Source organism: Eptatretus burgeri, chromosome 9 (genome assembly GCF_056783735.1).
Source record: "Eptatretus burgeri isolate ZD-2024b chromosome 9, Ebu_testis_v1, whole genome shotgun sequence".
Lineage (NCBI taxonomy): Eukaryota > Metazoa > Chordata > Myxini > Myxiniformes > Myxinidae > Eptatretus > Eptatretus burgeri.
Window position 1 is genome coordinate 84,214,070 of NC_140969.1, and position 26,997 is coordinate 84,241,066.

Here is a 26,997-nt window from a genome sequence, read left to right on the forward strand (position 1 = left end):
CAAAAGAGGTTGGGCAGCGCTTTATCATCACGACTCCTCTTCTTCTTCTTCTTCTTCTTCTTCCTATTTCGGCTTGCTCCCGTTAGGGGTCGCTACAGCAGATCAACCGTCTCCATTTCGCTCTATCCTCCACATCTTCCATTGACACTCCAACCACCCGCATGTCCGCCCTCACCGTATCCATGAACCTCTTCATTGGCCTTCCTCTTCTCCTGCGGCCTGGCGGCTCCATCTTCAACATCCTTCTCCCGATATACTCCGCTTCCCTCCTGTGCACATGTCCAAACCATCTCAATCTCGCCTCTCTCACTTTGTCTCCAAACCGTCCTACCTGCGCAGTCCCTCTAATATACTCATTTCTTATCCTATCCATCCTCGTCACTCCCAACGAGAATCGCAGCATCTTTAACTCTGCCACCTCCAGCTCCGCTTCCTGTCTTATTGTTAGTGCCACCGCCTCCAAACCATACAACATAGCTGGTCTCACTACCGTCTTATATACTTTCCCCTTAACTCTTGCAGCTACCCTTCTGTCACAAATCACTCCTGCAACTCTTCTCCACCCACTCCATCCTGCCTGCACTCTCTTTTTCACTTCTCTCCCACACTCTCCGTTACTTTGGACAGTTGATCCCAAGTATTTAAACCAATCCACCTTCCCCACCTCAACTCCTTGCAACCGCACCATACCACCACCCTCCCTCTCATTTATGCACATGTACTCCGTCTTACTCCAACTGACTATCATTCCCCTTCTCTCCAGTGCGTACCTCCACCGCTCAAGGCTCGCCTCAGCCTGCTCCCTACTCTCCCTACAGATCATGATGTCATCCGCGAACATCATAGTCCATGGGGACTCCAGTCTGATCTCGTCCGTCAACCTGTCCATCACCATTGCAAACAGGAAAGGGCTCAGAGTCGATCCTTGGTGCAATCCCACTTTTACCTTAAACCGGTCCGTCATTCCTACCGCACACCTCACCGCTGTCACACTGTCCTCATACATATCCTGCACGATCCTCACATACTTCTCCACCACTCCCGACTTCCTCATACAATGCCACAACTCCTCTCTTGGCACCCTATCATAAGCTTTCGCTAAATCCACAAACACAAAATGTAACTCCTTCTGGCCTTCCCTATACTTCTCCATCAACATTCTCAAAGCAAACATTGCATCAGTGGTGCTCTTTCCTGGCATCAACCCATATTGCTGCTCACAGATCGTCACCTCTCCTCTCAACCTAGCTTCCACTACTCTTTCCCACAACTTCATGGTGTGGTTTAACAACTTTATCCCTCTGTAATTTCCACAGCTCTGCACATCACCCTTATTCTTGAAAATCGGAACCAGGTATATCATCACTACATTTGACCTGAAAGTTTGTATGAAAGCATACCCTCTTGAATGGAGCAATACAAGACGTTATGAAGATCACATCATCATGATTGGAAAAACGGCCATGTTAAAAAATGGGTCCAAAACCGTTGTATACCATGGCTTAAGAAATAAGAAATACCATGGCTTCACATTTTCAAACTTATGATCAACTTGGGTACCTATTGGCTTCCATTTGAACCCATTTTAGCCAAGAAATTCCCTTTGGAATGGTATGGGTGATGAATTTTCTGAGAAGGGGTGTGATTTTAGGCAGGGGTCAAATTTCGTGACCTTTTGACCTCTGTTGACCTATTTACTGAATGCATTTGCATAAGCTATACATCGAATTGTTGGCCGAACCAAGGCCAACATTTTAAGCAGTCATTTGTTATTCGACAATAATTGGTTGCAAAATTACAGCCATTTTAATTTCCCCTACCCCAAATTCACTACCCGTGGTTAGAAAAATGGGCGTGAACAAAAAGTCCATGGGGGGTATCTTGAGACCCAAGTTTTTTCCTGTTAACATCATTTTTCCAACTCAATAGACCCAGGGATACATAAAAATAGCAAAGAAACCTAATAGTGAGGGGGGTGTATGTGGACCCCCTCGAGCCCAAGGCCTAATTGTTTGGGAGTGTCAAGATTTTTGACCTTGATTTCACAGATGATGCAGTCATCTTTGCAGATACACTGGATATCCTTATGGGGGCCCTCGAGGAACTGAATGAGGAGTTGGAGCCACTGGGATTATGAGTTTCCTGGGTCAAAACTAAGATCCAGGCTTTCAATGGCATCTTGGATGCTGCTATCCTGTCTGTACCTGTTTGTGGTAAGGATGTTGAGATCACGGCTTGGCAGTGATATGCATGTCTCCGCATGTTGTGTGCCAGAGGTCGATTGATGTCTGGGTCGAGCCTGGGAAGTCATGGATTAATTGAATCATGGGGTGAAGCAGTGTCGGTATCGACGTATGCAGGTGGATAAAAGTCCGAGTCTTTAAGTCCTTGGTCCTTCCAGTCTTGCTCTCCATATGTGAGACTTGGAGTCTGACCAAGGATTTGAGATGGAGACTGAACTCCTTTGGTACGAGGTCTCTTCAGAGAATCCTAAGCTCTTTCTCGTCAGACTGTGTTCAACAAGCGGTTGCTGAGAGAGACTCAGATGACATTTGTTACCTGCATCGTCCATGAGCAGTGGCTATAAGGACATTGGCTTGTTTTCCTGACGTTGATCTTGCCTGCTGCATTCTCTCAGTGAGGGATCCTCATGAGGGTAGGAGGCCAACGGGCCGACCACGTGCCTCGTGGTTTCAGCAGGTTGATCGGCATCTCAAGGAGATGGGGATGGGCCAGGCATCTGCCTGGAGGATGGCCAGATGGAGGCCCCTGGAGTACCGGCGGAAAGTGGACGCAGTGACGCGCAACTCCGGCGCATCCTTTTTTATGGTGCTGACGGGTTTTTTCTTGCATCACTTCCTGACTTCCAGTTTGGGGATTGGCGCATGTGGACGGCTGGGTTGTGAGCTCTCCTTCCAGTCCTTCTAAAGCTAAGTTTCCAGTCCTTCTCAAGCTTTTTGCGTATTCTGTTATTGTGATTTGTGTCACGGCCTGTGGAACTGTACTTGTAAACCTGTATTTGTGTTCATTACAGTTTTAGCGGGTATTTGAGTTAGTTTATTGAAAGAAACAGGGGGAGGTCTCGTGTTAAGTTTAGCGTTCAGTCAGTTGGGGCCTTGGGAGTATGGGGATAAAAAAAGTTATAAATAGAGACCGAAGGAGAATTGTGGAGCGGGGGAAAGAAGCAGTGGAGGTGCAGTGGGGGCAGGAGGTGGTGATGGTGCAGCAGGGGCAGGAGGTGGTGGATATGCAGCAGGGGCAGGAGGTGGTGGAGATGCAGTGGGCCAGGAGGTTGTGGATGTGCAGCAGTGGCAGGGGGTGGTGGAGGTGCAGCGGGGCAGGAGGTGGTGGTTGTGCAGTGTTGACTGTGCAGCAGGTTCAAGCAATGGTGGAGGTGCAGTGGGTGCAGGCAGTGGTGGATGTGCAGTGGGTGCCGGCAGTTGTGGATGTGCAGCAGCTTTAGGCAGTGGTGGAGGTGCAGCAGGGGCAGGCAGTGGTGGAGGTGCAGTGGGGGCAGGCAGTCGTGGAGGTGCAGCGGGGGAAGGCAGTGGTGGAGGTGCAGCAGGTGCATGCAATTGTGGAGGTGCAGCGGGTGCAGGCAGTGGTGGGTGTGCAGCGGGTGCAGGCATTGGTGGAGGTGCAGCGGGTGCAGGCATTTGTGGAGGTAAACAATATTGTGGAGGTAAACAATAATTGGGTCACGAAAGGAAGAAGTTTGTTGTGGTACACCTCGGAGCTAATGATGTAGGGAAAGTTTACTCAGAAGTTTTGAAAAATAGATACAGGATATTGGGTAAGCGGCTGATAGCAAATGGTTGTGACGTCATGTTTTCTGGGATTCTCCCAAGATTAGGAAACAAGATAGAAATTATGAGCAGAGTGAGATGTATCAGTAGTTAATGCTAATGCATACATACGTGGGTGCACGGGGCGTGGTTAAGCAGAGCCACGTGACCCGCCCATGTTCGGATGCTGTGCTGATCTTGTGTTGTGCTCGTGTCCAAATGTAACCTGTTGTTCCCACTTCAGAACCTTCGTCCCTGTCGATCGAGTATATTACAGTGGCGACGAGGATGGGATGCCTTCGTGCGTCGACATATTGTGAGAATAAATAGTGGGGGGTGATTGGGAAGACTATACCGATCATCCGAAGCAATACTTCGTGGCAAATAAAATGGACACCGATGAAGACGCTGAAAGGCGACGAGCTGTATTACTGACCGTATGCAGTGCCCCGACGTACAGCCTCATCAAAGATCATCTTGCCCCAGCCAAACCTGATGACAAGTCATATTAAGAGCTCGCCATTTTTGTGAAAAGACATTATCACCCTAAACCGGGGAAGGTCATCTCGAGATATAAATTTTAGACCCACCATCGTCAAGATGGTCAGTCAGCATCTGAGTTTGTGGCTGATTTAGGCCGACTCACCGAACATTGTGAGTTTACAGATAAACTCGAAGAGATGTTACATGATTTCTTTGTAATAGGCATTAATGAGGACTCAATTTTGACATCATGGGAGATTACACAACAATGGGTTTTTCAGGGTGTGTCTCACATCGGAAATGTCACATTTTTGCTTCGGGCGAGGGAGCTCGGTTCTCAAGCAGTCTGACTAATTTTAATACAAAAATGAAATGACTCCACTAGCTCTGAGAAGATCAGCTCATGTCTGTAAATCTCCTGAGCATCTTGATTGAAAAGAAAATAAAATTACCCCCGTGTGGGGGTGACGCTCATCTCTATAATACCACAAGTTCTCAATGTTCAGTTCAGGTAACCGCGAAACAGTCCAAACTAACCGTTTAGATTGAAATAGTTCACAGAGATACACTGGGATAATACTACTAATGACATAATTAATAAATACGTATTGTTCATTTAGTACCCGGATTAACACATCAGAATCACCAGTAAGTGCAATACGTGATTTTCCGGTCCGTCCACTCTCTGGGGACATTTCACTTCCGGTTGTAGAAAAAAAAACGAAAAAATAGGCTTAGCTCTCGGAGATTATGATAATCCTGTGGCTTATTCTTCACTGATTATAATGCAACTTTCAGAATGGAAATTGGTCAAGTATTTATAGAGATATTGAGGTTTGAAAAATCGTTAGAGCGAGCAAATTCATTAATTATTAATTCCACAGAAGTTTCGTGACATTGCACAAAGTAACATGTCAAGTATGAAAAAACATTTTGTATGCCAGATTCATTAATTATTAATTCATTAATTATGGAATGTACTCATTGATATATTAATCAGAAAGCCCGAAGCATGTAGCATAATTTATCACTTATCCCCTCATCCGGGATCCGTGGCCTCACCCCACAGCCTGCAGCCCTATGTCCGCCGGTGATTATATTAGATATCGGCACGATCGAGAGGAGCCTGCGAATCATCGCTGCTGATGCACTGAATTGATGCAATCGTTCGGCCAGAATATTCGTTGTCAAGATGTTGCGTGATTAAATCACCAATACAGTCACTCGAATTTATACCGCCGACATACTTCTTAACAATCGCCTTCGCCCCAGAAACCACAGTCAATCTGAACCACGCTGGCCACTGCTCAGACGCCATGACCGGACTACTGCGCAGTTACTGCACAGTTTGGCTAAAGATGACTCGGCATTTTGGCGCGCGCGCACGAAATTATATTTTGAAAATAAATGCCGACGTTTACATTTCGGGTTTTGAAACTTTTGCACCTTCGGCAGAAAATGTATAAATATAAAAGGCTAAAAATGTGTTTTATATTTATATTTCATTTCTCCTTCCTTCCTTCTTTGGGAATCGCATCGGCGTTTTTGGCCATCTTCCAGATCACGTGACGATCAAACGGGAAGGAAATTCAAAAATCTGTCCGGTTAGATACAAGATAATATTTTTTACTATCATAATCAATAAACAGTTGCCGAATATCTTGTAGAATGGCAGACGAGATAGGTTTTGAAAATGGCGATTTTTATAACTTACGTGACCTCGTCCCTGACCTTAAACCCGGACAAAAGTTATATCGTTGTGCAACACTCAACGACCTCTACCCACATACAAAGTTTCATCAAGATCGGAAAGAAAAATTGTTGACGGACGTACGGACGGACATTTGGTCACGGACAAGCGAAGTGTGAACATTGATGTTTTTGAACTATGGAAATTTTAATTTGAAATGTCGCTACAGCCATGTATGCCATGCCATGGCCAATATTATTGATTATCGAGGCTGATAGGCACGCATACATGAATTCATATGAGAACATTCATTATGGCATTCGTATACTCATAATTCGTGTATATACTGTACATGTTAAATAAATACATGTTTGACCTTCGAATATTTCATTGTTATTTTCTGATATCAATGAGGGCGAGAATATTCAAAATTCTTCTTCGGACTTGCAAGAACTACTTCTTAACGCGAGAGCATGACCCCCGCAGACGTCTCTGTGACAGATATACTGCATTTTAGAGCATAAAAACGAATTCAGCACACCCAAAACCTATAACTAGACATATTAGAACCCACATCGGAGGGAACAACTTTCCAGTGGCCAAAAATCGGCCATCTTGGACGCCATTTTGGATTTTTCCGCCATATTGGATGCCTAATGTCTCGTCCCCGACTGCTAGCAGACATAGCAATCATAATCATCTACAAACATACACATATCAAGTAACATTAATGTATTTTAGCAGATGTAGGAGCCGATTTCTGTGTCAAAATGTGAAAAAAGGCCGCCATTTTGGAAAAAATGGCCACCAGCGGCCATTTTTGGGAGGAAAATTCTAAAAATCGGCGAGTGGGGTTTTTATCCATATTGGAAAGCTACGACAGGTAGCCAACTTGACTAGCGCAAAAAAGTTGCAATGTGAAACACCCTAGTGGAGAAGGTATTAAGGAAGGAACGAATGATGTAATTGTGATGAGTAAGGCCAGGCAAGAAAATAGGATTTCAGGAAGGGACAAGATAAACATATTCACAAGGAATTTACAAGGAAATCTAACACAGGTGAAGGCCATTTAGCCCATCATGCCTGCATGAACACCAGACTAATTTATCAACACAAGATCCAAGGAAGAAAATACCCCCAAAAAATGTTTTAATTAATGAAATAAAAATTGGGGTCGTTTCCCCCCCCCCTTTTCCTCCCCTGAGGGGAGGGAAATGGGCTTGGTTAAAAACACACAACATCAACCACACAACCCCCTTTGACAAGACCCCCACCAACAACACTCTGTACACATGCACACAATCGCCCATCAGTGCTCAAGCTACTGAAAAGTCATATCAACATCCCCATACCTCTCTATCTCCATAACTGCTAGATACCTATCTAATTCTAATTTAAACTTGTCTACTTTTTCTGCTGCCACTACCTTTCCAGGGAGGCCATTCCATGCATTATCTACTCTCTGAGTAAAAGTCCCCTGCCTTGCTACCGTCTTAACTCTCCTCTTCTTTACTCTCAGGCCCTGGCCCCTGGTCCTATCACTGTCTACTCTGTTGAATAATTCACCTGCACTTATTTTATCTGTACCTTTCATAATCTTAAACATCTCTCTCATGTCTCCTCGTAACCGCCTCCTTTCTCGTGTATAAAGCCCTGTCTCCTTCAGCCGCTCCTCATAGCAGCGTCTAGCGAGGCCCTGAATCAATTTAGTAGCCTTGCGCTGAACCCTCTCTATGGCATCCATGTCCTTCCAGAACTGTGGTGACCAGATTTGCACACAATATTCTGGATGTGGCCCTCGCTAAATTTCTGTACAATGTTAACACCACCTCTTTTAATTTATAAATGATCCGCCAAAAACCTAAAACACTATTTGCTTTACCTGTAGCTACCTGGCACTGAGCTGCCTGCTTACCTCCCATATCTATTACCACCCTCAGATCCTTCTCCTGTGTGACACGCTCCAAAATTACCCCTTACATCCTGTAATCTCCATTTTCATTGTTCTTTCCCATTCCCAACACCTTACACTTGCTCAGGTTAAATTCCATCTGCCAGTCTTTTGCCCAATCTATACAAGTATTAATACTTTCCTGAATCTGATCACCACCCTCTCTGATATCCACCTTACCCCCAAGCTTTGTGTCATCTGCAACTTTGGAAAGCTTACTCTTCACCCCATTATCCAAATAGTTGATGTAAATAATGAAGAGTAATGGTCCGAGTACTGATCCCTGAGGTACACCGCTACTTACATCCTCCCAGCAAGATATCCTCCCACTCACAGCCACTTTTTGCTTCCTACCACGAAGCCGGTTTGCAATCTAATTAGCTACCTGACCAGCCACTCCACAAGCCCTCACTTTGGCTAACACCCTCCGATGTGGTACCTTATCAAATGCCTTCTTAAAGTCTAGATATACTATGTCCACCATCATTCCCTCATCCACCCAATCAGACATTGCCTCATAGAACTCTAAGAGATTTGTTAGACAGGAACTACCTTTGGTCAACCCATGCTGACTAACTTTAATTAGTTTGTATTTGTTTAAATGGTTCCTCATCTGGTCCTTAATTAACGCCTCCAACACCTTCCTCACAACTGAAGTGAAACTAATACGTCTATGGTTTCCCAATTCTTCTATGGATCCTTTCTTAAATCGTGGTGTTACACTTGCTACTCTCCAATCCTCTGGTACCTGTCCTGACTCCAGGGACCTGTTGAAAATATCCATTGACACCTTGCTTACCTGCTCAGCCACTTCCCTCAATACTCTCGGTTGCATATTATCTGGACCCGGAGCCTTATCTTCTCTAAGATTACCGAGCTGTTCCTTTTCTTCCTCCACTCCAACCTAGATCTTCTGTAAAAGTCCTTCCTCACCACCTTGATAGATACTCTCAGATGTTAGCAATTCTGCTGACTGTTCTTATGTAAAAGTTGAAGAAAAATACCTGTTTAATAAGCCTGCCATCTCACTTTCCTCACAAACCACTCTCCTGGTGCTATTCTTGAATGGGTCCACGCTGGTCCTAACCTGTTCTTTTCCGCTGATAGTAGATGATAAATGGGATTTCTGGGATGCCCATTCAAATGAATGGGGGAAAGGGAAAAACTTTCTGACCCAAGCCCCAAAAGTTCAAAATAGGAGACTCATTTTCTCCCCACCTATGCCCTTCCCTCCCATACAAGCAAGTGCAAAATTGAGACGACGAAAGATTGAGACTTACTGATTAAAGAACTTCTTCCCTTTCATATTTTCATTCCACTCAAAGAGCGAACAAACGAATATTTGTCCATGTTCTACTTTAGGGAATAACTTGATTTTCTTATAACATTCATTTCCATCGAGTATATTAACACAGAATAACTTGGAACTTGGTTCTTGGTTTAAGTGTCTTTGTTAAGCAGAAATGAAATGATAAACTTCTCTTAATGCTCGTATTTTTCATGGTCTTTCCAAATTCAACATTATGTGTTATTTTATGTTAGTTTTTCTCAAAATCATTCAAAGCAAGCCATTTCATTTTTGTGTTAAAATTAGTCAGACTGCTTGAGAACCGAGCTCCCTCGCCCGAAGCAAAAATGTGACATTTCCGATGTGAGACACACCTTGAAAAACCCATTGTTGTGTAATCTCCCATGATGTCATCAACTCGAGGCTATTTATTGTCAAAGTGAACTTCATTCTTACTCAGTCTTATTCAGAGAATTTTGAGTCTTATTCAGAGAATTTTGAGTCTTATTCAGAGAATGGAGTATTTCGAAGAGAACTCTAACCTTGCAGATCAATCGTTTTCACAAGATGAGAGGTGAGATCCTTGAACCCATTCATTACACTGGGCTGCATTTGAAATAATTTTTTCAGAGGTCTATTTTTTCTCAACGGTTCCCATATGTTTTTTGCATGCTGAATTCAGAAATGTATCTAATTTCACTCAATCAGGTCAAGTTTTTATGCTATCTTAATTTTAAGGAAAAAAAAAAATCAAAATTTTTGTTTTTTTAATTAGCATTTTTTAAATTCAAAATCAGACTTACATTGACAGAAAATGTACAAACTATACATATAATGACACACAAGTACACTTAATGTGGAAGAAAGTGCCTTCTCAATTACTTTCATTTCAATTTCAGAAAAATATAGATAAATCGTTGTTTCTGGCAACACCCAACTTCAGTTGCTCCAGCAGTCGCTGTTTTCAGGTCAGGTATGGGAGCATGTGCCAGAACAGCGCGTCGCTGCGTCCACTTTCCGCCGGTACTCCAGGGGCCTCCGTCTGGCCATCCCCCAGGCAGATGCCAGGCCCATCCCCATCTCCTTGAGATGATGGTCAACCTGCTGCAACCATGAGGCACGTGGTCGGCCCACTGGCCTCCTCCACTCATGAGACTCCCTCGCTGAGAGAATCTGGTGAGCAGGATCAGCGTCAGGAAAACGAGCCACATGTCCATACAGCCGCAGCTGACGCTCACGGACTATGCAGGTAACAAATCTCATCCGAGTCTCTCTCAGCAACCGCTCGTTGGACACAAAATCCGACCAGCGATAGCCAAGGATTCTCCGAAGAGACCTGGTACCAAAGGAATTAAGTCTCCGTCTCAGATCCTTGGTCAGAGTCCAAGTCTCGCACCCATAGAGCAAGACTGGAAGTACCAAGGACCTGAAGACTCGGACTTTCGTCCTCCCGCACAGGTACCGGCAGCGCCACACCCCATGATCCAGTGAATCCATGACTCCCCAGGCCCGACCCAGACGTCTATTGACCTCCGGCTCACAACCTGCGGAGACATGAATATCACTGCCAAGGTAAGTGAATCTATCCACGACCTCAACATCCTCACCACAAACAGACACAGACAGGACAGCAGCATCCAAGATGTCACCGAAAGCCTGGATCTTTGTTTTGACCCAAGAAATCCGTAATCCCAACGGCTCCGACTCCTCATTCAGCACCTCGAGGGCCCCCAAGAGGATGTCTAAAGTCTCCGCAAAGATGACTGCATCATCTGCAAAATCAAGGTCCGAGATCTTGACATTGCCAAACGATGCACCGCAACTTGATCTCTCCGACATCCTCCCAAAAATCCAGTCCATACAAGTGCTGAAAAGTGTGGAGGCAAGTACACATCCCTGACGAACTCCAGTAACAACTGGAAATAAGTCAGAGGCGGTACCACCACACTTCACAGCACTCTCAGTACCAGAGTAGAGTTCAGACATCAGATCGATCAGTTTCGGTGGCACCCCACGAAGACCAAGAATCCTCCAGAGGACATCCCGATTCACTGAATCGAACGCTTTACAGAGATCAACATAGGCTGCAAGCAGCCCCTGCCGAAACTCTCGTCTGCGTTTAGTGAGGACACGAAGAGCAAGGATACGGTCAATCGTTGACCTCTTTGGTGTAAAGCCTGACTGCTCTGGACGCTGGTGCTCAAGCAGATGGGGGCGAACCCTATCAAGAATTATCCGAGCAAAGACCTTGCCCGGCACTGAGAGCAGCGTCACCCCTCGGTAGTTGTTGCAGTCTTGGCGATCACCCTTCCCTTTCCAGAGAGGGACAACAAGGCCCCTCTTCCAGTCAGTTGGGATGATGCCTGTGTTCCAGGCAGAGCACAAAACTGCATGCAACGACGCGAGTGCAGCATTTCCACCAGCCTTGAGAAGTTCAGCATGGATGCCACAGATCCCTGGAGCTTTGCCCCGTTTCAACTGGTTCACCGCAGCCCGTGTTTCCACAAGCGATGGTGGACCATAGTTGATTCGAGGGTCAGCAACAGGGATTGTAACACCCTTGACGGGCAACTCGACAGCTGGAGGATCAGCCTGGTACAACCGCTCAAAGTAACCGGCCCAGCGGGCCTTCACTTCAGACTCCTCTGTCAGAGCCTACCACTCTCTGCTCGAACTGCAGTGCTCCGAGAGATGGGCTTGGATGAACGTAATGCGCGAATTCCCCTGTAAGCGGGACGAGAATCACCTGTCCACAGGTGATGCTCTACCCCCTCACAGATTCCTCGCACATAGGCCTCCTTGTCCACCCTCAGTGCACGTACAGTTTTATGCCTCAGCTCCCTGAACAGCTCAGCTCTGCCATTCAGCCTGGCCCTGCGACTCTGGTCAATGGTATCCAGTGTCCCTTGAGAGACAAAATTCTTCTTTGCCCTGCGGTGAACTCCAAGGCATCCACCGGCAACATCAAGGACGGTGGTCTTGAAGGTGCTCCACAACTCTTCAGGACCCCCCAAAGCACCCCAGACCCCCAAGTGTACACTCAGCCTGTTCGCAAACTCCTCAGCTACTCTCTCATCCCTGAGCTTGGCAACATCCAGCCTAGGCTGGGATGGTACCATTCTCCAGGATTTAAGGTGCAGCTTTAGAGTTGCTACAACAAGCCTGTGGTCAGTATTGAGGAACTGAGCACTCCGGTAGACCCTACAGTTCTGGATCATCCTCCAACGACCGTCAATGAGGACATGGTCAATCTCCTTTGCCACACCGCCAGCGTTGGAATACCAAGTCCAGCGATGAGCTTGCGGGCGCTGAAACCATGAACCAGCCACCCTAAGTCCATGACTTCTTGCAAAGTCAAGGAACTTAGTGCTATTCTGGTTCATAGTTCCTGACCCATGGGGACCAACACACACCTCATAACCATCCCTATCAGTTCCAGTCGATGCATTGAAATCCCCCAAGACTAGAAGTGTATCTCGTCTGGGGCACTGATCAACCACAGACTCGAGTGTGGCGTAGAATGCATCCTTCACGGTAAGATCACTCGCCTCAGTCGGAGCATAAATAGAGACCAGGGAAATGACACCTAAGGAGTGGACGAATCCTTAATCTCATAATACGCTCGTTGACCGGTGTTACCTCAATTATCATTGGGGTCAGCTTATTGGACACAGCTACAGCAACTCCTTGGGTATGGTAACCATCAGAGCGACCAGACCAATAGTAGGTGTAACCACCCACCATTATCTCGCCGCAATCCGGTCTCCGAACCTCAGAGAGAGCTGCAATCCCGATGTCCAAATGCTTGAGCTCAGATGATAACAGAGACAGGTGATCATCCTCTCTTAGGGATAGGACATTCAGGCACCCACCCGAAGGGACCGCCTCAGGTTAACCCAAAGGAGACCGCCGTCTGGTGGACGACACCTCAGCACCACTCCGACACACTCTCCCGCAATCTGACCCAGGGATGTTACCCCGTGGTTTCCCTCCTATCAAAGATTGGGGTCCCGAAGAGCTTTGCCCCAATCCCGTCATCCGGTGAGCTGCCCTGCGAAGGGAAGCTGCACAGGAGGTACTCCCACGGAGTGGGTTTTCAGATGCGTTTTGCGTTTTGCGGAATGAAGCGTTTTACGGTGGCTGGAGTGCAAATCCTGCCACCAACCTCCTAATAAGAAGTAACCCAACTGCAGGAGGACGTCCGCAGACACAGTTGGGCACTAGATATGGATGGCCGTTGGCTCACAAGGAGCTCCTCCGCCCTTTGACAGGTTTTGTTTTTAATCCTACTGGGTGTCCATATCCAAACACCCTCCTCACCAGAAAACCTGGTGGGGGAGACGGTTTAGTCGCCGACAACCCGACCATGGAACAGGTTAGTACAGGTTTACATGGTACCTGTAGCAGGTCACAGATCGAACCTGACCTGACAAAAAAAAAAAAAAAAGCTGTTTTCCTTCATCTTTTTAATGTTGAATTTCACATTAACGGTACTTGTGCGTCATTTTATATATAGTTTGGACATTTTCTGTCAATGTAAGTCTGATTTTGAATTTAAAAAATGCTAATTAAAAAAACAAAAATTTTGATTTTTTTTTTTCCTTAAAATTGAAATAGACTAGAAAAAATAAAAACTTGACCTGATTGAGCGAAATGAGATACATTTCTAAATTCAGCATGCAAAAAACATATGGGAACCGTTGAGAAAACCTAGACCTCTGAAATGATGCAGACCAGTGGAATTATTTGTTGTTTTATACAGAATGAAATCACTATACGACTAATATTTATTATATATCTTTTTCTAACAGGTTGTCCCCAATAAGAACATCGTTGATAACTGATTTGGAAAATGAAGCCTTTGCATATCACGATGAATGGCAAAAAATGAATGACTTCCTTAAAGACATTCAATCGTTCAGAAGAGAATTGAATGACATTTTTGTTGGCTGGAAAGAAGTTCTCTCACGTCTTCTGACCTTGAATGAGTCGAGTTAAAGGTGAGAAATTATCCGTGTGTGTGTGTATGCATGTTTATGTGTGTATTTGAGTGTGTGTGTGTGTGTGTGTGTGTGTGTGTGTGTGTGTGTGTGTGTGTGTGTGTGTGTGTGTGTGTGTGTGTGTAGAAGGGTGGGATGAGGGGGTGGTGGGTCAAAGGTGGGGGTGCACAGGAGGGTGGGACTTGTGTGGGTGGGGCTTGTGTGGGTAGGGCTTGTGTGGGTGGGGTTGACATGGGTGGGGCTTGTGTGGGTGGGGTTGGCATGGGTGGGGCTTGTGTGGGTGGGGTTGGCATGAGTGGGGCTTGTGTGGGTGTGGTTGGCATGGGTGGGGCTTGTGTGGGTGGGGCTTGTGTGGGTGGGTGAGGCTTGTATAGGTGGAGCTTGTGTGGATGGGGCTTGTGTTGGTTGGGCTTGTGTGGGTGGAGCTTGTGTGTATGTGGCTTGTGTGGGTGGAGCAATTTTTTTTAAAATTAAATAACATGTTGTGTGTGGGAACTAATAAACTAATCACTAATTATGTGGATATGATGGATATGGATGTGGCTGATGTGGGTGGGGTTTGCGCAGGTGGGGTTTGCGCGGGTGGGGTTTGCGTGGATGTGACTTATGTGGGTGGGGCTTGCATGGGTGGGGCTTGCGTGGATGGGGCTTTTGTGGGTGGGGCTTATGTGGGTGGGGTTTGTGTGGGTGGAGCTTGTGTGGGTGGAGTCAAAAGGGGAGGAGTTTAAAAGGGGACAGAGTCAAAAAATTTCAATTTATCTTTGTCTTTTGTAATTCCTGTGACTAAAATGAACATAAAATCTCTTCCCCCTTTAAATCACATAATTTGTAAGTCCAAGGAACTGTACTGACGACATCAACAATTTTGAAAAGTTCATTTGTCCATCATTTAATATAACCTTTTTCAAAATGAGATTTCCACCTGCATATTTTTACTATATCACCAACTTTGAACTTAGGCTTTCTGACATTAATCTCTTTTTCATATTTAAATTTTGTAAATGTTTCTGATGGTTGAAATTTTGTTGAGGTATGAATTGTATCATTGTACTTATCTACAATGTCCTGAATTAAAGATAACCATTGTTGAGAACCGAGTTGAGTGAATTTTTTAAATAGGCTCTCTTTTAAAGTGCCATTAAAACGCTCAATAACAACCGCTTTTTCTTCATTAAAAGGTGCTGTATAATGTTATGTTGTTATTTTTTTAAAAGTTCATAAATGTTTTGTTGTAGAACTCTGTACCCTCATCAGTCCACAATTTTTGAGGTTTTCTCTTGTTTTTATTGAATATCTGTTGGAAAGCTAACATAAGAGTATTACCAGTTTTGTTTTTCAAAGGGACAACCAACGCATATCTACTCCTCAAATCAATAACGGTTAAAGCATACTTGTACCCCTTATCATTATTGAGTTCAATTAAATCAGCAGACCAGATATAATCAACTTCCTTGGAATAAACCTTCCTTTGATGAAACTTTGTGATTATTGGTTTATGTAATTCATCAGCTAATTGCTCTTCAATCTTAATGATATCATTCAAGCCTATAAGTTTTTTGAATTTCCAAGCCCAAGTTTCAATTTAGCACTGATCATCTTCTTCACGATGAACCTATCAACTTTTTCTCTCAAGGTTGGATTTTGTATCAGAGACAAATTATACAACATTTCTCTATCGGCTTCATGTTTTTCTTCCAACGTCGTGTTATTCCCGTAATCAATATCGTGCTTCATGCACACTTCATCAACCCTATTGATAGGTTTGCTCCACGGTTTAGGATTGTCAGCCTCATCTAATCTTTTATTCAACTTTGTTCCTGGACCACAGAAAGAATACCCTGGTAGATGTAATTCCCCTGGTATTCCAGTTGTTGTAAATTTACTTCCTGATAAAAAAAACTTTTGTATATCTCCCCCTCATTTGTGTTTGGTGATGAATTCACTCTTTTTTGAGCCACACACCGAACATATACCTTTTTGTATAACCCTATTATTTTTACTTTTAACATACGAGATATTTTTACTCTCGGTTTTCTTTTTACATTTGAGACAATAAGTCATTTATTTATGTGAAAAATTCCTAGAGTGCGAAAACCTTTTTAGTTTCCAACATGCATATTTTAATCTTAATTTTTAAAACATAAAGAATCCTCAGAAATGTCTTCACTCTCTCCTCCATTTATTTAACACAAAAAATGTAAAACTTTAATTAAAGTCAATTACACCAACATCATCAATAATATAATCTTTTCCTTCTTTATCTCCACTCTCTCGTTTAAATCTTCTCCCTGAAATCGATGTTAATAGTCTTGACGCATATATTTCTAATAGACTTTCCAATTCTTTGTTTTCCTCCTCGGTGCGTTGAGATTGATTTATTTTCTGTAATACCTTTGAACTTTTTATAATCTCACTGGTTTCCATCTTTTTATATTTATTTATTCTCTCTTTCCTCCCTCTCCCTCTCCTCCTTCTCTCTCTTCTCCCTCTCCTCCTTCTCTCTCTTCTCTCTTGTCTCAGTTTCTTCAACTCCTTCCTCATCCCTTACTATCCTTGAACCACTTTCACCCCATAGAATATCATACATATATTCATCGGAATTCTGCGATACTCTTGAATCCACAATTATTTTTCTGATAATAGGAAACCAATAAGATTTGTTGATGATTTCTAAAAGAGTTTTATATTTCATCACCTTTAGAAGTTCATTTTTATTTAATATTTTCAAAAAATCTCTATTTGTGGGTTTTTTTATATCAATGTAAAGCCTGTTCTTCATTGAAAAATGCCCGTGTGTATGTTCCAATTCATAAGGAATGTAAAATCTAACACCCTTTTCTTGTAGGTATCCTTGAATGCAAAAATTATAATTTTCTTGAAGCCTTCTTGCTGTCATTTTTATATCAGAAATATATGACAGATTAACATGATGACACGTAATACCACCCCATCTTCCTGTTGTTAAATCAGTTTGTATTCCTCGACTTTGTATAATTATCCAATGTCCTTCCTTCTTTGTCATATAAACTACTGCTTCACCATCATATGATTTCCTATTCCCGAAACCATGTATTTGTTGTTTGCTAATTGTGCTTCCACATATCTCCTCATTCTTACCAAAAGAATAATATTCTTTTTACGAGACTGATAAAAATCATGTACGTCTTCCAGGTTTAATGAAAAAGACCAATTATATCCTAAATCACACATATTATACCTCCATTTCTCTATTCTCATATTAACTATACTTTCTTCTTTATAAAATTCAATACTAAGCAGATAATTGAAATTAATAAGAAAAGGTGTATGGTTTGTTGAACCAGGTGTTGTGGTTGTAAATTCTACTTGTTTAACAAAACGTGCCATTTTATTTAAGGATATATATTGTGATAAATCACTTAATCTCACCAAGTCATTCGCGTCAGTCGGGCTTGGATAATTTATTAATTTATAAGCATTTTTCATTAATTTATTAATTTATAAGCATCAATATTTTTTGCGATACTATATTTCTGTCGTTCAGCCTGTGCCTTTGTGTAATAATTTGATAAATCAATATCCAGTTCTTGGGATACACCAAAGATAGAACCATCTTTACCAACATGTCATTTATATTAGATTAAAAATAATGTCATTAAAAAATTATTTTTGTTGAGTTGAAATAACACACATAGACATAATTGACAACAACAACACTTGGAATTTAATTATTGGACTTGAAATGTTTGATAAACACCATTCTGTAAGAATTTTATTACTTCAACAGGTGGTGGAAGAACATAACTATCAAAATAATATTTGTCTTGACTATTGAAAATACAAACCCAATGAGAACCGTTCCCATTATTATCTTCTAAGTTCATAATAATATTCTTTGTATGTTGAGACACGTTTGTTAATTCATCTCTCATACAAATAACCACATTATGAATTTTTAATCTCTTACAATATTTGATCAGTTCTAAATTTGATGTTGTATTCTTTCCAAATTCTTTAAACCACTCATCAATGCTCATTTATTTATTAGAAAGATATAATCCATTACCCCTTTTAGTTAATTTTACACCTGCTTGTGCAAAAGAAGAAAGCATATCTCCAACTAACAAGCTCGCTTTATCAGGCAGACTTTCAAGTTTTTCAGCAAAATCTACAATTACACCACTTCCACTAATTTGTTTCTCCAATCTGTAATTCTGTTTCTTCCAAAAACAAACAACATGTATCAACTTCTTCACTCTCTCCTCTTTCAATGTATGGGGAAGTATCCACTCAATTATACTTTATAGTTTCCTTTTGAGCACTGAGGTCAATCGCATAGATTGTATACAGACTTTTAAATGCTGTCATATCCAAAATGGGTTCTTTATTTCCATTGCTTTCACACACCTTTTGGTAAGACTTGCATGCTTCAGCATAATCATTTTTTCCCAATTAATTTCCAATCTATCTCGTGGATAAAATGTTCCACATGAATCTATAAAATCTATCTCATGGATCTATAATTTTTTCTTGGGAAGTTTTTAAAAGTTGTTTAAAAAAATTCTCTTGTTTTCTTTCAAATGCTTCTTCACCCGTGAGTTTCTGTCTGCGTTTCTTCTTTATGTCTTCCTGTTATTTTACAACTTTTGAAACCAACTCTTGATGCTCCTTAAATCTTCTTGCTCTTTCTTTCGCATCCATTTATTTATTGGAAAATATCATTCACTGAATTATAAAGGTCAACAGGGAAATTTTCCTTTTCTTACCTTTCAGATCTTTCCATGCAGGTTGCCACTGACAAACCAGACATTATCTGCCTAACAGAAACTTTCCTCTCCCAAGACGTGTCTGACTCCCAAGTATCTCTCCCTGGTTACTCCCTCTTACGGTATGACAGACCTGAGCCTCGTCCTGGTGGAGGTGTTGCTCTCTTCATCAAAGACTCTATTCCTCACTCTCCCTGCACTGCTCTCACTCCCCCACACCCCCAGGAATACCTCTGGCTTCGGCTTCCCCTCCACTCCCACCTCATGTTTATATGTGTACTGTACCGTCCACCGAACAGTGATGACTCCATCTACACCTCACTATCCGAAAACATGGACCATCTTCTATCTTCTCATCCAAACTCTCTCTTCCTCTTATGTGGCGACTTCAATTGTCATCACGCCAGTTGGCTAGGTGTGGGTACCTCTCTCACCTGCCATGGGACATCAGCAAAAGCTTTCTGTGACTCATTGGGACTGACTCAATCGGTCAACTTCCCGACCCGGATCTCAACCAATGGTACTCCATCTCTTCTGGATCTGATTTTGACAAATTTCCCTGACAATATCTGCTGCTCTTCCTTCGCTCCAATTGGTTCTTCTGACCACGTCCTTATTAAAGTGGACATCTCTCTGGCTGTTATCAGAGAACCACCTCACCGCCGTCGAGTCTGGCATTTCACTCAAGCCGACTGGCAGGGTCTCCGAGCAGCCATCAAACTTACAGACTGGTCTCCTATCACTACTTTCTCAAACATCAACTCATCCTGGGAATTCTTTCAAAGAAACTTGCTCTCCCTCATGCACAGATTTATCCCCTCTCGTGTTCAGTTGTCTTACCTTCCTCCCGCCCTTGGTTTACTGAAGCTTGTGGCGAGGCAGTTGTCCTGAAACAACTTGCCTTTGCCTCATGGAAAGCAAACCCAACTGAGGAGCAATCTCAGTTCTTTCCACAAAGCTCGGAACAAGTGTGTAGCTACCCTCAGGAGAGCCAGAAAACAACATCTTTCTCATCTCAAGTCTGAACTCTCAAACCTCTCTCCCTCCTCAAAATCCTGGTGGCGTTTAATCAAATCTGTTTCTGGTGTATGTTCCCCCTCCATCCCCTCCCTTACCTCAAATGGCCGCACTGCTGATTCAACACGTGATAAAGCTGAATGTCTAAACTCGGTGTTTGCAGCTAAATCTTGTGTCCTAAACCCATCACTATCTCTACCCACTTTACCCAGTCGCACCCAACTGTCCCTGGACTCTGTATCCTTTTCTCCTGACAAGGTGGAGAGCTTGCTTTCAAACCTCGAGTCAGATTCTGCAACCGGTCCAGACGGCATCAGCCACGTTTCCTCAAAGCCTGCTCTTCTGCTCTTGCTCACCCACTCTCTGTTCTATTCACCCTCTCATTTGCCCAAGGTCATCTGCCATCTGCTTGGAAATCTGCTAACATCACTGCCCTGCATAAAAAGGTGCAAAAACAGATCCCTGTAACTATAGACCAATCAGCCTTCTCCCAATCATCAGCAAGGTTATGGAATCCATCATCGCTTCAGACATGAAATCCTTCCTCTTCTCCAATGGCTTGATTTCCAATCATCAATTTGGTTTCAGACCAGGTCACTCTACCCTAGATATGCTGCTACTGCTCTCCCATCAATGGATGGAGGTCCTCAATGCCAGACAGGAAATCCGAGCCGTATCCCTGGACATATCACGTGCTTTTGACACAGTCTGGCACCCTGCCCTACTCACCAAACTCTCTGCCCATGGTATTCAAGGCCATCTCCACTCATGGCTCGCAGACTTCCTCTCCTGTCGCAGTCAACGTGTGGCCCTAAATGGAGTTCTTTCATCCCCTCTTCCTGTGCAGGCTGGAGTTCCTCAAGGTAGCGTTCTGGGCCCTGTTCTTTTCTGGTTTTCATCAATGATCTCTCGGACTCTCTGGAAAATCCTCTATTTCTCTTTGCCGATGACTCAACCCTCTGCCGTACCATCTGTCATCCCTCAGACCGGCAAGCAGCAGCTTCTTCGCTCACTGCAGATCTGGATAAAATCACAAACTGGTCCAACACGTGGAACATGTCTTTCAATCCAGACAAATCTCACACTCTCACTATGTCTCTTGAAAGGACCGTTTACAAAACCCCCATCCACTTTCTCAACAATCCTCTGGAAGAAGTCTTTTCTTTCAAGCTTCTGGGTCTCACTATCTGCCATGACCTTTCCTGGGAAAGTCACATTTCCAACCTTGCCTCAAAAGCCAGTCGCCGACTGGGAATCCTCCGTCGTGCAAAGTCCTTCCTCGGCCCTCTTGAGCTCCTGACCACTTACAAAGCTTTTGTCCGTAGCCTGATGGAGTACTGCTCTCCCCTCTGGGCTGGTGCTCCTGCCTCCCACCTTTCTCGACTTCACGCTGTCGAAACCAGGGCTTTTAAGATCATTGGCATCTCCCGCAATGAAGCTGAGTCTTTGGGCCTCTCACTCAATCACCGCAGGTTGGTCGGTGGTCTTTCTGTCTTCTACCGACTCCCTCCAGCCTTGCCCCCCCTGCTCTCTCTGCGATTTGTCCCAACCACATTTCCACAGGGCGCTCACGGTCCGCCAACAACCCCCTTCTGGTAAAACTACCAAAATCACGAATCACTGCTCATCTTCACTCTTTCATTCCTCTTTTTTCCCGCCTTTGGAATAAACTTCCTCACTCTATTCTTTCCCATTCTTCCCTTCAGGCTTTCAAAACAGCTGTTCACCACCACCTCTTATCTTCCCCCATCCAAATCCTCGATCTTTTCTACCCCGATAATCCACCCAAGCCCACTTCCTTCAATTCTCCTGCTTTCCTTCCTGAAAGTCCCTTTAATGTCCATCTTCCCCTCGCCATGTTCCCCGTCCCATCCCCATCCCTCTCCCTTCCACAGTTCACCTGTGTCTGTTCCCCAATGTTTTGTCCCTTCCACTCCCGCCCCTCTTGTCTCATGCCTCCTTGCTGTGAGTTGTGTGTTAGCTCTCATACGAGCCTCGACCAAGGTATACAAAAAAAAAAAAAAAAAAAAAAAAAAAATCATTAAAGTAGATATGTTCAAATAAATCTTTTTCTTTAAATATTTCATCAAATTCTTTATTAACATTAATACGAGTTGTAATTTTTTCTTCACTACTTGTATAATTTCTTCTTCAATACTTGTATCTCTGCTTTTCATACGTTTGCATTGAGTTTCTTCATCAACATCAAAACCGAATGATAAAATCTTAACTCCATTACCACTCAGATGTTTAATAATTTGTCTCATTTCTTCTGGATTAGTTTCTAATATCCCAAGACCTCCAGATTTTTGTTTCTTAAACTCACTCTTACAATGTGAATATTTTGTTGTACCAAGAGAAACCTCCTCAAATATTTGACCTTCATTCCTCAATCGCATATGTTCCTCCACTGAAATATAGTAATAATCTTCACCCTCTACTCCTCCTGGTCACATTGCTCTGGTTGTTGTCGATACTCTCCGAATCACATGGTGGTTTTTTAGAAAATTTACAATATTTTCATTTGTACTTTTCAAGAACCTTGATTTATGAAAGTTTTTTCCAGAAGCAGATTTACCCACAAGATTTATAATAATAGTTGCCATTTATATATGTAATTGTCTATAAAATAAAAAATATATATTTTAATATCTCATCTTGTTTCACAACAATATATTTATATTTTTCAGTCGTGTGCTTCATATAATCCCCAAATTCCTTTTTACTACATAATGTAGAACAATTGTCTCTCCTAAAATTGTTTATATCTGTTGAATTTAACTTGAATAAAATAAAAGTGTTAGCATTTTTTCTTATTGAGCGACGAGGGAGTTGAAAGTATGATTGACTGAGATAAATACAATTACAAGAAGAATGTCTCCGTCTTGTGTAGGAGCTATCCATTACCGTTTGGTTTCTCTCATTAACACAATCATCAAAGATAACGAGGTTCTTTTTTTGATTTGTCCAAATCTTGGGGAGACGGTATATCATCCGTATTATCACTAAGAATACAAGTTATCGGCTTTGATTTCTTTTTATATCTCTGTTTATCACAAAATAGTTGTATTATATCTTCAATGTTATAATCATTTAGTTTGTTTTGAAGTTTTAAAAAAACGATTATATCTTCTTTTTGAAGACCAGCATTAAAACCTTGTGAGAGTAGTTGATACTTCGGTTGAAAACTCGACTTTGTGAAAATTATTAAATTATCATAATCGAAAAAGTTGGGAGTAAGGAGAATCTTTAAAACTAAGCAGGTTTTTCCATATCTGCTTGAACCAACTATGAGACATCTTAATGAATTTGGAATATTTTTATGGTTGTTAAATTTTATCTAATTTTCCCAAATGGGTAAAAAATAATTCATTTATATATTTGGAAAACAGGTTATTTAAGTTTTTATTGGCTTTTTAGAAACTATGTTTTATCCTAAATTCAGATTTTAATTTCAAGATAATCCATTATTTTATTTATACAAAATCTTGTGTTGATATTTCCCTGAAAATGACAATCGTTAATAATATAAATCATTTATCCAAGAAACATGGTCGTCATTTGTTCAGTCTCTTCTCTTGCAAGAAAAGGCGTATATCACCCTCATACTTTACATTCATTTCTCGAATCAATCTTGTAAAGTAATTCATTTTTGGTGTAAATCTCAAAGAATTATATTCCTTTTTATATTTTTTATTATCATTAACTAGAAGATAATCACAGAAAATATATTGTTTGTAGGTTTTTGACTGTGTTTAATCCCCATCTTTCACACGCAGGACAATTCTCAAATTTGTCTTGCGGAGAATCAGGAAATTCAAGAGGCTCAAAATCTAGCAAACTATTCATATTTATAAAGTAAAACTTTACTTCAAATAAAATTCATCTTCGGTATCATCTTCGGTACTTTCATTGGTGCTTTCACAATCATCTATAAAACTACTTTCATAACTATCGTTTGAACACAAACTCTCGGCATCATAACTGTCTTCTGTTCCAACAGAGATACTATCATCACTCTCATAATCTTCAAAATCTTCAGTTGAATAATGACTCATTTAATTAGTAGAAAAAAAACATTCCCATCTATATCTATATACTTTTTTTCATTAACAGATTCAACTACTACATTTTTTTATATTAAAGGTACTTTTAAAGTGGTCCTTAACTACTATTGAATGAAATGTCATTTCACCTGATATATTAACATCCTTTATTTCATCAGGATTTACATCTTTAGGGTTGTTGAAAAAAATACAAATTTCTCCTTGCATATTACAGATGGTCTTATCTTTTCTTTCCAAAGCTTCATCCATAAGGTTTTTCTTTTTTGATACTTTTTCTTGTTTCATTGCTTTTTCTCGTTTAGAATATATTGGCAGAGGAGAGGAGAAACTTTTGGTAGAGCTACTTTAATTGATGTTCTTCCAGATATACTAAAAGCCCTTCCATTGAAGGAAATTGAAGAACTCGTATTATTCACCATAATTGTTTTTATACAATAGTTGTAATATTTATCTTTATTCAATTTTACATCCTCGACATATTTCTCAGTATCTTTTACAAATTAAGAGATTGATTGAAACTTGTCTTTTGTGTCTTGATGCATTGTATTTATTAAGTGAAAAAAGTTGGAGGATAAAATGGTTTTAAGCACAGATTCACCTATAACTTAAACGGAATTTTCATCAAGAAAATTTTATTTTAAGCAAAGTTTTGTTATAAAAAATATGGTGAATACAACGTACTGCGATGTTTGTAATCATGAATATAAATGTAAAAAACACCTTCAAACCAACAAGCACACATTCAATCTTTTCAGACAAATATCTCCACTTGACCAAGAAACAAAACATTGTGATAGATGTGATAATGATATTCTTTTAAAAAATTATAATAAATACCTTCAATCACACAAGCACAAGAACAATGAAGAAAGGGAAGGTGCCACTAAATTCTCCATTGAAAACACTGATGGGGCATTTAAAGGTCCCATGACACCCAAAAGTACTGAAATTGCGTATATATATATATATATATATATATATATATATATATATATATATATATATATATATATATATATCCTATAGGAGTTTTCCATCGTGATTTCAGATCTGACAATGTTTTTTCACAATACTCGTTCTGTAAAATGTAAAATTAAAAAAAACAAACCTCTTCGGGAACGCCCCTAAAAATTCTACTGAAAGGGGCGTAACCCACATGACGTCAACTGCAGGATGACAAAGGCTGCACGTAAATTACTCGGGTTGGTGGTCTACATGATTCTATTGGCTTTCTGTGTGTTTCCACATTTGATTGATCGACTCAAACGCTTCGTTCATTTCTGCTTTAAAAAAATCAAACATTTGGTTTTGATTAATGGATGACATGGACTTTGATTTGTCTGGTTGCGACAGTGAGTGTGAGAGAAATGAAGGATTTTGGTCTGAATCAGATGGAGAATTGTCGGATTACGTGGTCGCGGGAGGTGAAGTTCAGGCAGCTGGAAATGAAATACGGCCTTAGCAGTTCGAGCCCGAAGCAGGACAAGCAGAGGAAAATGACGATGAAATTCCCGACGTTCATTATGATCGGGAGGACATCGAAGGAAGACTTGGCAATAACAACTGATTAGACAAAATCCTATTCGTAATTCAATAATGTAAATTCGACTTGCATACTGCTCGATATCAGAAATATTTTAGTGACGTGACGTGACCAGCGCAGCGCAGCGGACATGTTTCTCCGCGGCGAATGAATCATAAGCAAGGCCAGCCCATGTCATCGGCCATATCTCTCCGCGCATAAAACGAAGCAATCTCGCTGTCCGGATACGATGAAAACTTGTGTGCGGAACACACCTTGCAACACAATTGTCTTGAGTAGTCCAATAAATCTGACATTCTGTTGCATTTTTATTTATTTTATTCCTACTGTCATCATGTAGCGCCAGTAGAAAACAATGAAGAAAAGAGAATAATAAAAGAAAGCTACAGCACGTCAGATTTATCAGACTAGTCGGACAGACGACGGATTTATCGGACTAGTCTGGACTATAGAGTTAACAAGTAACTTGTATTAGCATGCACACAATGTATAAGTCAATGAGTAAGAGTCCCGAGGCTATGAGACTGTGTAATAGGACAGAAAAATTTGTCTTTCATAGTTGTGCCAAAATATTTTTCCCTGTTCATTTATTTCAGCATTTTGGCTTATTGTTAATGATTAGTAAGCCAATGGAAGCAGTACCTTCACTTTAGAATAAACCCATGTATGTCGAGTGCAGCCATACCTGGCTTGCAAGTATGTGGAATCGTACCTATCCCAGCAGGCTGGTTTCAACGAACAATTCAATAAGCTGCAAAATGTGGGTGCAGATTTTTCACATTGTTTGATTTTAAAATTATCTCCTTGCGCCTTGAAATGATGCAATATTAATCTTTAGTATTTTACTTGTATGTCCCTGTAAGTTTATTTTTTAATGAAAACGTTCAACAGTCACATTTAATATTTTGTGGACATGGTATAGCCCTTTGTTGTGCATACATGCATTGGATTTGTACACAACTACGACAAGGTAGTAAAGGGATAAATAATTGCCTCGTGATTGTTGTGCAGACACGGCTCAGAAGCAGAATTTCTTTTCCGCGAAACAATCACAGGAATTAAGACGACGGTGAGATAGCAAACACATGTGCACAATGCATTTGTACGTACTTTATACGGCGCGCGACATCTCGAGTCAATCCACTCTGTGCGAGTTTCTGCAGATGACGTCAATGCTGTGGTTCGCTGAAGTCAACTTTTTTAAGGGGTGGGGCAGAGCAAGTTGTGAAAAGCACCAGAAATGTTCGAAATATTGGTCTAATTATCCCATTTTTTTTTTTTTAAAAGAAACATGGGTGATTTCTTCACGAGGAAGGTCAAGTTAATATATAAATAACCAGAAAGTTTTGAGTGTCATGGGACCTTTAAAGGACATATAAAAATAAGATTATTTCGCTTTCAAGACCCTGGACCATCTTCAATCAATGA

General features: G+C 41.7%; 1 protein-coding gene across 1 annotated transcript in view; it reads left to right on the top strand.

Moving 5' to 3' along the window:
* The window catches only part of LOC147020487 (uncharacterized), a 50,137-nt gene that overhangs the window by 1,899 nt on the left and 21,241 nt on the right, over positions 1-26,997 (top strand).